At 55.6% G+C, this 13575-nt stretch overlaps 1 long non-coding RNA gene across 2 annotated transcripts in view; it reads right to left on the bottom strand.

The window, feature by feature from the left end:
* Nucleotides 1-13575, bottom strand: part of LOC113197264 (uncharacterized) — a 49740-nt gene that overhangs the window by 16242 nt on the left and 19923 nt on the right. The window contains exon 4 of one of the 2 annotated variants that reach the window (XR_003302665.2): nucleotides 5266-6061. The exons of the other annotated variant lie outside the window; for it this stretch is intronic. This is a non-coding gene — a long non-coding RNA (uncharacterized LOC113197264). Of the gene's footprint in view, nucleotides 1-5265; nucleotides 6062-13575 lie in introns of those variants that run through there. 2 annotated transcript variants of the gene reach the window in all.

The following is a 13575-nucleotide window of genomic DNA, read 5'->3' as shown; positions in this document are numbered from 1 at the left end:
CCCACTGAAGTCAGAGGCTCGACCTGCTTGCGAGAGTTGCCGGTTATTTTATCTGCAGCCCTCCAGGGGTTTTGCTGGGTCACTTCTTAGGCTCTGAAACCAGGCTCCGTGCCCAGCCCGTGTGGTCATGCAGGCCTCCCGAGACCCCGCGAGTCGACCGCACTTCATTTTTCATGTAGCAAAAGGATCAAGTGAAGCATTCCTGTGGGGGAGACCCCGCCCCAGCCCCTCCAACCGCCTCTTTGGGTCTGATAAGCCTCCCTCGTAAATCATGCCAGAGAGGAGGCTTCCCAGTCACACAGCTTCCCTTCCTCCTGGCAGAACCCCAGCTCTGTCCCTGTCATAAATCCACCCTGCAGAGCCCCGAGGGTCCTGGGGGCAGGCGAGGAGTAAGTGGAGCCCTACACCCGGGCGAAGCCTCCTGCGGGCTGTTCCAAGCCTCCAGCTAGCAGCTGGCGCTGGCACTGTGCCCTTCTGGGTCTCATCGGCCTTCCTGCCAGAGCGATGCGGTAGTTTCCAGTCCTCCAGTCACCACCCCCATCCCTCTTCCCAGCGGTTGTCAAAGCAACAGGCTAATTCCCTGGGAGCTTCCGGGAGCAGAGACTGCAGGGGTGCACTGAGGTGAGACAAGCACCAGGTCCCACAGAGCCGCCCCCTGGCCCATCTCCACTGGCCGCAGGGCCCAGGACTGAGAATCACACTTCATCTCTGCACCACAAAAGCTGCCCATTCCTGGAACAAGAGGAGAGAGGGGTGCAAGGGGCTGGGGCTGTCAGTCTGCACCTGGCAGGCCAGGGTCCACAGCGGACAGACTCCTCCCAGGGCCTGGCCAGCCTGGCTGTCCTCTCCATTCAGGGACCCGTTGAGAACTGGACCAGAGGCTGCCACAACCGGCCAGCTACTGAGCACAGCATGGAGCCCAAGTCCAGCTCTTCCAAGTCCAACCACTTTCCCGTGGTGTCGCAGCCACTTGTGCGTGGTGGGAGGGTCCGCCAGGCAGATGAGCCAGTGTGGCTGCTGGGGCTCCTAAGAGAAACCCCGGTGGAGCTGGAGCCGTCCGCCCTATCAGCCACAGTGCAGCCGCACTTGGTCTTGGGGAAGCTTCAGACTCTGGAAGAAGGGGCGTCAGGGTGTTACGTGCCCCTGAACTGGGTCCCGAGGCTGGGAGGCTGTGGGGGAACCTGCCGCACGACTCCCAGGCCTTGGAGAAAGGCTGCGCGTCAAATCGCCACAGGTCTGCCTGGACACTCCCCAAAGGACTGGAGACTCCAGTGAGGCTGGTCTCCTTAAAACATTTAAAGTTAATTGAATGACATTATTCTGAGACTCGGGTGCGAACTTCACCATAACCTCACCTTGTCTCGGGCACTTAGGGTTCCTCCCCTGGAGCGAGCAGGGGTCAGTGCTCGGGGACCGGCCACCGTAACGTCAGGGAGCGCGGCAAAGCTTCTCCAGATCCCAGGCTCCCTCGAGGGCCACGCCTGCCGTGACCACCTCCTTGGCTCTGGCCCCCTGAGATCTCCAGCCGGGGCCTCTCCTAGAGCAGCTGGCTTTGGAGAGAGCTGGTGGGTTCTTGGAGGAAGGGGAGAGAGAGCAGCCATTCCTCCACAGCCACAGTCTCCCGATAAGAACGGCTGGCGTGCGTCACGCTGAGGAGGAGTGCAGAGGAAGTCCAGGGCAGCGCTCACCCCTTCCCCTCCACCCCAGCCCGTGGCATGAAGAAGGCTGCAGGGCTGTAAAATGCTGAGCTATCCCTCTCTGATTCAGCAGCTGTGGTGGGTCCCATGAGGCTGCTGCTGCTGGGGCCCACTGAGAACCTGTCTCTGCTCTGCCTCTGAGAGACTCTGCTGCCCCTCACCCTCCCCCAGCCCAGAACCGGAGCTCCAGGAAGGCCTGAGTGACAGGGGGTCAAGGGTCGCGCGTTTCCTCTCCTGGGTGGAAGCTAGAGAGGAAGTAGGAAAAGACCAGAGACCAGCGCAGAAGAGGAAAGGAGCAGGGAGGGAGGTGGGTGGGGACAGGGGGTGTCCTGGGGAGTGACACTGGCCTAATTATACTGTTACACTGTGTGTGTATGTGTGTGTGCCAGTATGTGACGATGCATCCCACCACTACGTACAGCCATAACGCACCAACACAAAATGTGGCAAACAAAGTAAATAGGAAGGAAGGAAGGAAGGAAGGAAGGAAGGCAGCCGTGAGTCATGCTGAGCAGCCTCTTGAGACGGCTCTAGTGGCCAGTCCTCCAGGAGGCCCAGCCACTCCTCAGACAGTGCTGAGGCAAGGCCTGGGCAGCTTCCCGGGGCCAGGTCCCAGCCTCCCCGGAGCCTCTCCAGGCGAGCAGACACTAGGGCCAGGCAGGGCTCGCCCCTTTTCCTATTTTCCTATTCTATGCTCCCATTTTGTTAAAAACACACTGTTGCTAATCAAGAGTAAGCTTCATCTGTTTGCGTAAACGATTCCCATGATGTTGGTGAAGTTATAAGTCACCAACTATAAGGTTAAACTATAAGGTTAGTTTATAAACTGCTCCTCCACTCACTCAGAGTGACTTCAGACCTGTGTGACAGCAGAATGCATGTGTTCATGGAAATCAGAGCCAGACAAAGCTCCGACTCGGCCACTCGGCAAGACGAGGCAGGGTGAAGCTGGCACATGGAGATGAAAACCTGATGAAGACTCAGTGAAGGAGACGCAACAGACTGAGATTCATGGTTCCGAGGAGGCTCTGTGGCAGGCACTCTCTGAAGGACACTCTGTGGTTAAAAAGCTCACCACAGATGTGGCCCACAGCATTCCATAATACCCCCACTAAATGTGGAAATGTCTTACACAGCACTTCCAGAGCTGCCCCCAGCGTGCACTTCAGGTCTGCAGAATACAGACCTCCAGGGACCTACGGGACCTTCGCGTCAGGCAGGCACCTGCCTGGAGCAGGTTTGCAGCCAGTATTTGGAGGGTGACTACTCTGCCATGTGGCTTTCGCCTCCCCGCCTGCAAGTCAGTATGAAGCACCATAGCTGCACGGTTCCCAGTGCCCCTGATGGGCACCTGGGCCGCTGTGGGGCTCCACTCACCAACTGGGGCTCACTTCAAGACTGCCACTAGCCCACCTGGCGACACTCATCACACAGTCTGATTTAAAAGTCCAGGCCTGGTGACGCACCCCTGTAATCTCAGCAGCTCGGGGGGCTGAGGCAGAAGGATTGCAAGTTCAAAGCCAGCCTCAGCCACTTCCTGAGGTCCTCAGCAACTTCATAAGACCCCCATCTCAAAATAAAAACAAAATTTAAAAGGGGTAGGGTTGTGGCTTAGTGTCAAAGTGCCCCTGGGTACAACCCCTGGTACCCCCAAAAAATTAGAAATTAAATATCCAGCTTTTGTCAAAAAACTCATGGACTCTCATCCAGAACGCTCATCAAATAACCCCTCAGCTAAGCTGGGTCTGGGGCACCCCCCTCTGACACTCTTCAGACCCTTCGTGGGTGCCAGGGAGCCCTGAGGCCAACATCAGGAGGCTGGGTTCTCATCCTGTCCCCTAACGCAGTGGCCCTGGGGCTCACTCCCCTCAGCCTTGGCTTCTCATTGGCCAAAAGGAGAGAAGGAAGCACACAAATACCCTCCTGACTAAGAAGGAACAAATGCCACCTCCTGTCTCTGGCCGTGGTCTCCACCAGCTCTCCTGGAGGTGGGAGCTGTGTGGGGTAGCCGTGTGATTCCCCGTGGCCACTGTGGCGCAGGAGGAGCAGCACGGTGGGTCAGGAAGCCGTCACAGAGCATCTACGCGGTTGGTCTTTGGAGCTTGGCGACCTGGTGGATACCAGGAGCTGATATGAAGAAGACTGTGCCCGAGAGCCAAGGGGCGTGACCCCAAAACTGCACCTTGAGATGGAAACCGGAGACGGTCGGAGCAAAACTCAGGAGACAGCCTGCCAACACCCCCAACTGCACTCGGCCTCTCAGTCCCTCACCAAGGGCAGCGAGGTCTGTTTAAAGGCAGGAGTGGCCGGCCGGCAGGGACCCTCTCGCCCAGCCTGACTTACAACTCACCAGGGGTGCTGCTTGCAAGCCCACCCAGGAGCAGGGAGCTCTAACAGGCCGGCCCAGCTTCCAGGCTCCCCTCGCCGGTGTCCTGGCCAAGATGCTGACCTCCGAGGTCAGGGATGAGCGGGGAGGAGGGGTCCACCTGCTGGAGTTCTCAAATTTGCCTCATTTCCACGCGGGCCCCACTCACAGAGGTCAGCTCTGGGTTGAGTTTGACAAAGTCCAGATTCCCCAGGGATTTTTCTTGATTTTAAAAGAAAGAGGTGGGGGAAGAGCCAGTGGTGTGGCTGACCCTGGGAGCGAACCCCAGGACATCGGGGACATCACCAGCCACAGGGGGAAATGACTGGACACCACTGCTCAAGCCAAGCCAACTCCCCAGCCTAGTGGAAATGCACAAGAGACGACGCAGGGTGGTTGTCCAGGGCCTGTTGTGTCGCAGGCACTCTAGGAGGGCCACCAAGGCCCGGGCCCTCTGCTCCCAGTGGCAAGAGTCAAGCTAATTATAGATGCTGCTCATCGCCTGGGCTCTTTGGTCCACCTTGATGCTAATCACAGATGTTTCTCCATAAAAGCACTCCAACAATTTCCTAATTTAGCTTCACTTATTGGGAATTTTCTCCGAACAGTGGTATTCAGATGTTGATTGCCAACAGAGAGGTCTGAAGCCAACTCTTTTTCAAATGACCTGTGGAAATGTGCACATTACCAACTGGGGTAGCCTGGCTACAGGAGGGCTCCACGCGATCCCACCTCCTCCCATCCATACCCTCCTGTGGCCTTTCCCAGAGGATATTCCAGGGTTGGTCAGGGACGGCTAAGTGACTTCTGACTGCCTGCACTAGGTCCTGAGACGCTCACAGCTCTGCCTCACCCTCTCAGATCACCTGAGCTGGGAGGAACTGCCCGCTGCTGTGAGGACAGCTGAGCCCTGTGGATAGCGTACCGCATTTCCAGCCACACGTGGGAAGCAGATACTCAGCCCTGATCGACCCTCCAGTTGACCACAGCCTCAGTTGGCACCATGGCTGCGTGGGGAGACCAGGACAGTGCCACTAATCTACTCCAGAACTCATAAAACAGTAAGTGCTCAGTGTTTAAGCCACTAAGTTGTGGGGTAATTGTTATGTAGCAACAGAAAACCTACCTATCTATGAATAACCCACATGCTGATTACAAATAGTTTTTATTATTCATTTAAACCAGATATCCAAAGCCATTTATTTCCCAAAACTTTAAAAACATTTCATAAAACCTTGTTGGTATAATTCTCCATCAGTATCCCAAGTGAACCTCGGGTTCTGGTATAGATTAATCAGTTTTTTACTTTGACCAATGGAATATTGTTCACCAAAGCTTAAGGTCCGTTCTAGCAATGGCCCACAGAGACAAGTCATCTAACAGTCCGTCTAGTGGATCTTTGTGGATATTTTATGATATTATTTGGGTTATGAATTAATAAGTTATTTCTGCTGCTTTTAAAAGCCATTGAGTCTCATTAAAAGACTTTATCTAAAACAATTTTATCTCATCAAAGGAATTTATTCTTCTCCCATAAATTTGGCAAAAGCTTTTAAGGTACCAGGAGAGAATGGGCAGCCTAGGTAGTCTCTGGATATTTTTGCCACCTGTAAAATAGATCAAAAGATTTCAGAATTACATCTTCCTGCGTAGGAGGAGTGAGACAGAGAAGCTAAAACCCAAGTAATTACCCCTCAACACAGGAGACGTGCCATCAGGGGTATCGTCCAAAGAGAATCGTCCTGAATCTCAGTGATGCATCCTGAGAGGCCGGCTCCGTCTCCTCGGGCTGCTGAGTTCTGAGAACACCGACCCAGCAGGAACTGGGAGGCCACAGAAAGACACGCTCCCAAGCCAACGTGGGTCGGGTCTGGAGCGTGGCCACCCTCAATTCCACGTGCTCCTTTAACTAGCGCAAATGATCAGAGCCAGCGATATCTGCAGAAGTCCTCGCCATGACTCATTTTCCTCAAGGAAGAATCCAATCCACCATTGTAGGCTATAAAATGAAAGAAATCAAACTCTCATCAAATTGTTGCCGAAAGGCCAAAGAAAAACAGGCTCCAGAGGCTGTTCCCCAGATCTTCCAGCATGACCCACACCAGGGAGTCCCCGGCGGCCTGGAGAGAACCCCTTCCCTCCGCCTGCTCCTGTGCCCAGCCGCTCACTCCCCCCCCCCACGACTCCTGCCTGACCACGGTGAAGCCCCAGGAACTGCTGTATCCTGCTTGTGGTGCTAGTCACAGGCTAGTTAATACCCGCAGAACTTTATACCCCACAAAGTGAATTTTACCATAAGTTTAAGAAAATAGAATTTTTAAAAAAATCTCCCGCATGAAAACTTAGTTGGAATTATCAACTGGGATCCATGGTCAACCTCCATTTAGATCAGTGCACTTAATTAAAAATTCCTCTGAATTCAAAGAGAACACTCAGACCCAAACAGCCAAACCTAAAGTGCATTCTGCTGCCAAAATCCAGACGAATCCACAAAGATTGCCAGAGAGAGCTGCACCCCTGGTTCTGTCTCCATGGGTGCTCAAAGTGCAGCCCCAGGCAGCTCTAGCAACCAACCCCTGGAGCATGTTCTAGAACCTCCAGTCCACAGTACCTTGCACTGAGGTGGACCCCCTCCACCAGAGAAATCATCAAGGTGGGAAAGACTGCACAACCCTGCAGCCTTCAAAACATTCCCCAAGACTTGCGAACTTGAGGCCCTGGGGGACGGCCTGGTTTATAAACAGGAGCTGTGTTCTAGCTTTGGTCAGGGGAGGGGAGTTTAGGAGACGCAAGTACAGAGTGTCTGGGAGAGGGTGAAAGGTGCTCCTGTGTCCCAAGGAGAAGCCATCGATGGCAGCGACACCCGCTATTAGAAACCTGAGGGCTCCCTGGCCTGGGGAAGGTCCTAGAACAGAAAGAGGAACAGGAAACCTCTGGGGTTCAGACGGTCCTGGGCTCTGGACTGTGGGTCCTCAAGGCCCAGAGAATTCTGAGACTGTCACTAGCCACAAGTAAACAAAGTGCTGTCTGTCGATGTTCTCTGTGACTCGGTCTGTCCACCACTCGGGGCTGAGAGCCTGCGGGCAGTGCCGTCCCCTTGGGGCAGGCTGCCACTAAGCAGGCCACGCTGCCCAGCTGGATGCAGCTTGATGTCAGATCAAGAGACACCACTGAAAAACAGCCAGATCTAGGCCCTCTGTGCCAAGATCCCTGCTCTTCTCCAGCTGTGATCATTTCAGGGAACTCCTGCCGAAGCCACAGCGGCTCCCTGGTCCCATCCACCCACAACCTCCCGCCCTCTCTACCTTCAGCTCCCTATGTGCCCTGGGCCGTCCTCCCAGGACGGGTCCACTCTCCCTCCCACAGCTAGGACACACACATTCACTTCAGAGGTGCCTTTGGCTGGTTCTCAGACGTCTGCTTTAATACGGATCTTGTGAAATTCTTAGGCAACCTTCTGGGAGCCAGTCGATATCTTCTCAGGTCTCACTGCAGTATCTTCTCATCATCGGGAGAAAATGAGGATAAAAGAGGCATGAACCCGTCACTGCTGAAACGTCTCGAGATCCTTCACTGACTGACTTGAGTCAATCGAGACCGACTCTGCCCCCTTCTGCAACACCGGACGCCTCCCATTGGGGCTGGTCCTTAGGGGCGGGCCAGCTCCTCACCACCGTCCTGTGGCTTCCTGGGTGGTCCCGATGCTTCAGTTAGCGTGGGTGCCTCCTCTCTGGGGAGGGGGGTGGAATGGGAGAAGCCACTTCAGGTCAGCATTAGCATCCCTTCCCGTCCCAAGATCCTGGGACGCTTTCACAGGTGCTAGCCAGCCTGTGTCCTGATGGCAGAAACAGGAGCTGTTGTGATTCATGTTGGAGCCCTGCATGCCCTGGAGCCCCAGGACAAAAGATGATGATCAACAGGACTTGGTGAGGAAGTCAAATGCCCAGGTGGGTCCTGCTCCAGGCTGCAGCCCCACCCTCTGTCGCTCTGACGGAGGAGGGTCAACTCAAGTACTTTATTTATTTATTTTTGCTGTGCTGGGGATCAAACCTGGGACACTCACATGTGCTAGGCCAGCACTCTGCCGCTGAGCTACATGAACTCTGGTAGGCACCACGTGTATGCACTGTGTGTATGCCAGGCTGCTGGGCATCCAGGGACATGAAGGCTCCTAGGACCAGGGACTGCCTGTGTCCACTGGGACTAGTTCAGCAGCATGTGGGGGAAAGCCTAGAATAACTGAGACTCAAACACAAGAAATGTCATTCTCCTGCACAAAAGGGATCTGTGGGGACCAAGTCTGTGATCCACGTGAGATCCACGGGACTGAGACTCCCTCCAACTTCCTGCTGTGCCTTCCCCAGGGCTTGGCTCCCACACCAATGGCTCAGGACGATCACAACAGTCTAGATGCTGCGTAAACTCCAGGCCCCCTGCTCTGCCAGCTGGTTACCGCTAAAGAGCCCCTTGGGCCCCAGGCAAACGCTCACCTAGACTTTAAGGAGTCAAGGGGCATGGGAAGTGGGTAGGCTGAAGGGGGTGCACTGCCGCCCTCCACGATACAGGAGTTCTGTTGTTGGAATGAGAGGGACGCGGCTGGGTGGACGGCCTGCAGCGGGGGCCACATGTCCCGCCCATCCTGTGGAGGAGGCCCTCAAGGGCTGCTGGTTTGACCGTCAGCCACAGGTGACCTGCTTACAAGTGGCTTTGCTTTTTGCATGGGTAAGAGGGCATCTCCACTATGGCAGGTAAGAGGGCTGCTCCCAACTCTGTGAATTAGGAATTGCCAAAGATAGTCTTCTCTTGATACTAAGGCTCTGTGTAAAAATGAAAACACGTCCCTTCAGTTTTCAGAACCATGACGTCTGGGTTGGATTAGAGATGGAACTCATGTCGGTGAATCTCCTGCACAGGGTCACCTGGATGGAGATGGTGGCATCTGAGAGTGGGCCAGGGCAGGCTCCCCCCAGGCTACCTACTGCCCACTCTCTCCAGAGGGAGGCCGACTCTGACGTTCCCCCAGCTGAAGAAAGGTGGTCTGTGGACCGTCTTCTTGTCCAGTCCCCACGTTGATAGAAATTCCTTGTCAGTAAGGCAAGGAAATGAGGGGCAAAGGGACTTCCTAATTCCAGAGGCAGACAGAGTAAGACTAAAAATAGGGGCTCAACTCAGCAGAGCCAAACTACTGGGGGACGGAGAACACCCACACTGCAAACCCAAAGCTGGAAATTCTGAACAGATTCAGGTACCCACGAAGTCGGTTGTCTTTTTCTTACTGTGGTACTGAGGGTCACCCAGGGCTGGCAAAGATTCTCTGCATCTGGCCCCGTCTGAGCCTGGTGAGATCTATGAAGTCACTAGTTTAACTCGACTGCTCCTTGGAAGCTGCTTGCTGATCAGGAACACACGGTGAGGGGAATAGGAAAGACCCTGAGGCACGTTCCCACCATCTCCACCCCAGGACGGTCTCCTCCCCAGGATGGTCTCCACACCAGGACGGTCTCCACACCAGGACGGTCTCCACACCAGGACGGTCTCCTCCCCAGGACGGTCTCCACACCAGGATGGTCTCCACCCCAGGACAGTCTCCACCCCAGGACATATCAGTGAACAGAGATGAAGTCCGTGACTGAGGGCTCACAGGAGTATCTCTGAGGCTTGCCCACGCCCAGAGGATCAGCTTAAATTCCTCTACCCTCTCTCTCCTCCCTTTAGAGCTGGAACATCCAGGACCCGGAGATGCTCAGTGAAGGGCCCAGTGTGGCTCAGCGAATCCCAGGAGACATGTGCAGACCCCTCCAGAGGCTGTTGGTCACCTCCATCTGTTGACCAGGACTGTGATCCCATCAAACAGGATGGAACGCAACGGGAGTGGGCCACGCAGGCCGCGTCTGCTCCCTTCCACTTAAGGGTTCCTGGGACCAGAGAACTCTGAAAAAGTCAGACTGGGTCTATCAAAGGGCATCCTGAAGTGACTTACACTCTTTTATTCCTGCCAAGAGCCAAGTGATGAAGCTGTACGGGACCAAAATACCCGTGTCTGTGTCCAGTGGGGTGCGCCGGGGAGGAGCCTACTCCAGCTCACCCCCCAGAGGTCCCAGCTGCCACCTCCTCAGCACAGGAGACAGCTGTGGTGGCTCTGAGGGGAGGGCCAGGCGTGCACGGGCGGTGCAGGCAGGCTCGGCTCTGCCACCGAAGGAGCCTCACCGTGGTTGGCCTGCCTCGGTCTCAGCCTGGGCCTGGTTTGCCTGCCGGCCATAGATGGGGTCCGTCTCACTTACGCTGCCCTCAAAAGGAGCGAGCTTTACAAGCAGTTAAAACTAAGGATCAGATGGTCCCACCCTTCTGCAGATCAGCAGCGACCGTCTGATTGCTGAAATTTAAGTGCAAGACACTCTGAAGGAGTCTAGGTGGACGTGCGACTCCAATGTACGTGACCCTCCAAACTTCAGATGTTGGGACTTCGACCCCAATGTGACAGTGTGAAAAAGTGGAACTCCAGGGCTGGGTGTGGTCAGTGGTAGCGCTCGCCTAGCACGTGTGAGGCACTGGGCGCCATCCTCAGCACCACATATAAATAAGTAAAGGTTCATGGAAAACTTAGGAAAAAAAGTGGGACTCCCAGAGAGGTTCAGTTATGAATGGGATTGGCAACCTTTGGAGAAGTTTGGAGGCGCCAGCTAAGCCTTCTCCCCTCAGTCCATCCACCCCGTGAGGACGCGGTCTGCATCCACCCAGAGGTCACAGCCAGAGGTGCCATCTTGGAAGCCAAGTGCAGCCCTCACCAGACACGGAACCTGCCAGAGCCTTGTCCTGAGCTTCCCGCTCCAGAGCTGTACAAAATAGAGACCTGCTCTTGATAACTGCCCAGCCCCAGGTGTTGTGTCGCAGCAGCACTAGGAGGAAGTCAGAGAAGAGCGCACTGGATAAAGTTGAAAGGAGAAAATAACTCATTCAAAATGCAGTAGAACTTTATTTCTCAAAGTCTTTAGATGCCATAGGAGGCCTGACTCTTAACCTGGGCCTCCTCGGTGACAGGTGTGAAGACGTCCGTAGCCATGGGACAAAAGCTCTGAAGGTGCCCAGGTGGACAGACCGCTTTTGCTGTAGACCCCTTTGGGGTTTTTGCTGTTGTTCTTGTTCACACACACACACACACACTCACACACACACACACACACACACACACACACACATGTCGGGGAGCACCAGTCTTCCTCCCCTCCGCGGGAAACAGTCCTTAATCTTAAGCTGTAGCAGCCGCCATCCCCAGCTGGGCACCATGTTGGCGGGGGCAGGAGGGCAGGGCGGCTGGATGGGCGTCCCCCCGCTCCTCGGTATGAAGTGCACTGTGTTTCTGTGTCTGCTCTTGGCCCCAAGCCCGTCCTTCCTCCGGCACCCCTGATGGCACTCATGGCTCCTGAGAAGCCGCGTGCAGTGAGGCGTTCACGAGGACAGGGAGGGAGGGCAGCAGGAGGAGAGGCTGGGGCTCAGGAGGGCAGCGCGGCCCGACTCCCGTGTTGTCTCTTCCCCTGGAACTGGCCAGGCTTCCTGTGGGCACCAGGGCTGCGAGCCCCAGTCTGGTGGCCTCTCTGTCCTGTTCATTCACTCTGCCCCACAGCACCCTGCCCGGCCACCACGCCCAGAAGTGATTCGCCGCCCTGTGAAACACACGAGCTGGTCTCCATGCTGCTGGGTGACAGGTGGGGACAGCGTGGGGAGGAGCCCTGCAGAACCCAGGAGGGCAGCCGAAACCAGGCTGCTACGGTTACCCGGCACTGAGTGGTCTGGCCACCCGTCCCCACAAGGCCAGCCCTCCCTGCGAAGCTCAGGAAGACGCCCAGGGCTCAAGCCCAGTTGGCTCTGAGAGCAGGGAGGGCAGTGATGCTGTCCCACTGCCCGCTGGTCACCATGCCAACAGCAGGTCAGGGGTCAGCAGCCTGGAGAGGAGAGCACCGTGGACCACCACTCAGCAACTAAGGTTAGAATGAGATCATGCCGCACACTGGAGACGGTGGGCCCTGAGCGCGGAGCTCTTCTGCTGTGCCCTGCTGTCCAGCTCGTTGCGGCCCTGGGACCTGGCCGCCCCGCCAACACAGGCCCGGCCCAGGCAGCACCACTCCTTCCACCTGAGCCTCACACTACGGCTTCCAGGCTCCAGATGGTGATCATGACTGTTAAAAAGCCGCCATTATGCCTGTTAATGAGGATAATAAAACCAAATGATTCCTAAGCACTGGAAACATATGGGGTGCCCTCAAAACACAGATTTACCCGGCATTATCAGGAAATGAAGTTTTCCACGTCAGTGAATACTCTGGAAAATTAGGGCCCACCTCTTTAGCTTCCATTTTTTCTAAAGATATTAACCATTTGGATGGAACTGTGTGTCCCATACATAACACGTTTTTCCATCTTGATGAACAGTTTCATAATGCAAAGACTTTATTTTTTCTGGATGTCTCCTTATCAACCATGAGGTGGCGGCTCCTCCAGAACACATTTGGGTCCTCACTAGGACCGGAGCCACTTGGCTGGGCGTGGTGTGCTATATGAGGGCTCCTGCACTCTACAGTAAGCTCTTTAAGCAAGAGCCCGGGCTTGTCGCTCTGTGACCTTGTGTGTCTGAGCCCTTGCCCCCCAGGAGGCGGCCCCAGGAACAGCCCGTCCGCAGGCCCGGGAGCCTGTCAGGAGGTGCCTCTCTGACCCACCCCAGGCCCACTGTGAGCTTCAGTCTAGATCTCACCTGCAGCTCCAGCGTGGCCTCTGCAGGGTAAGAGAAGCACTGCCCTCCAGCAGAGCTGGTCAGCAGGCCCCTGGCCAGCAGACCCCTGGCCACTGACATCCTGATCACCTGAAGAGCTTCGTAGGTGTGCAGGATTCAGGGAGAGAACCCCACAGACCTGCTGGTCCCACTCTGGGGTAACTGTGGTATGCACCAACCCTAGCAGAGGGCCCAGCTCTGGGCTGGCTCGTGGGACACTCTAAGTCCTGGTTAAGTGGGATGGAATGGTCATCCTGTCTCCTTCCCCATGAGAAGCTGAATGGAGTTAGTCCTTTCATCCAAGTCGATAAAATTCCCATCCTGATGCAGTGGCTGAGGCCTCTGCCTTACTAGGTGGAAACGCCAGACCCAGACGTCCATGAACCACATGAGCATTGACCTGAGATGTCCTGTAGGGACATGCCCACATGTCCAGCCTTCCAGGGACTGTAGGGGGCAGAACTGGGCAGCAGCTGCCAACGGGCGTGGGGCTTGTTTTCAGGGCAGGGAAGCGAAGTGTGGATTTGGTACACAGCCTCACAAACATGCTAACGCCCTGAACAGCCTGTCGAGGATGGAGTCTAACCACGTGAATCTGACTCCATTCTGGCACAGCCCTGGGATCCCCGTCAGGCCTCCTGAACTCAGTCCTCCTCCTGCCACATGGGAGCCTCGGACCCCCGGCAAGTCAGGACCTCTTCAAGACAAAACTCCTCTGTGAAGAGGATGCATGGTGTCTACTTGTGCGT

This window comes from Urocitellus parryii, chromosome 9, assembly GCF_045843805.1.
Source record: "Urocitellus parryii isolate mUroPar1 chromosome 9, mUroPar1.hap1, whole genome shotgun sequence".
NCBI classification, from domain to species: Eukaryota; Metazoa; Chordata; class Mammalia; order Rodentia; family Sciuridae; genus Urocitellus; species Urocitellus parryii.
Note: the sequence above shows the minus strand (reverse complement) of the source record. Positions and strands in the feature narration are given on the sequence as shown.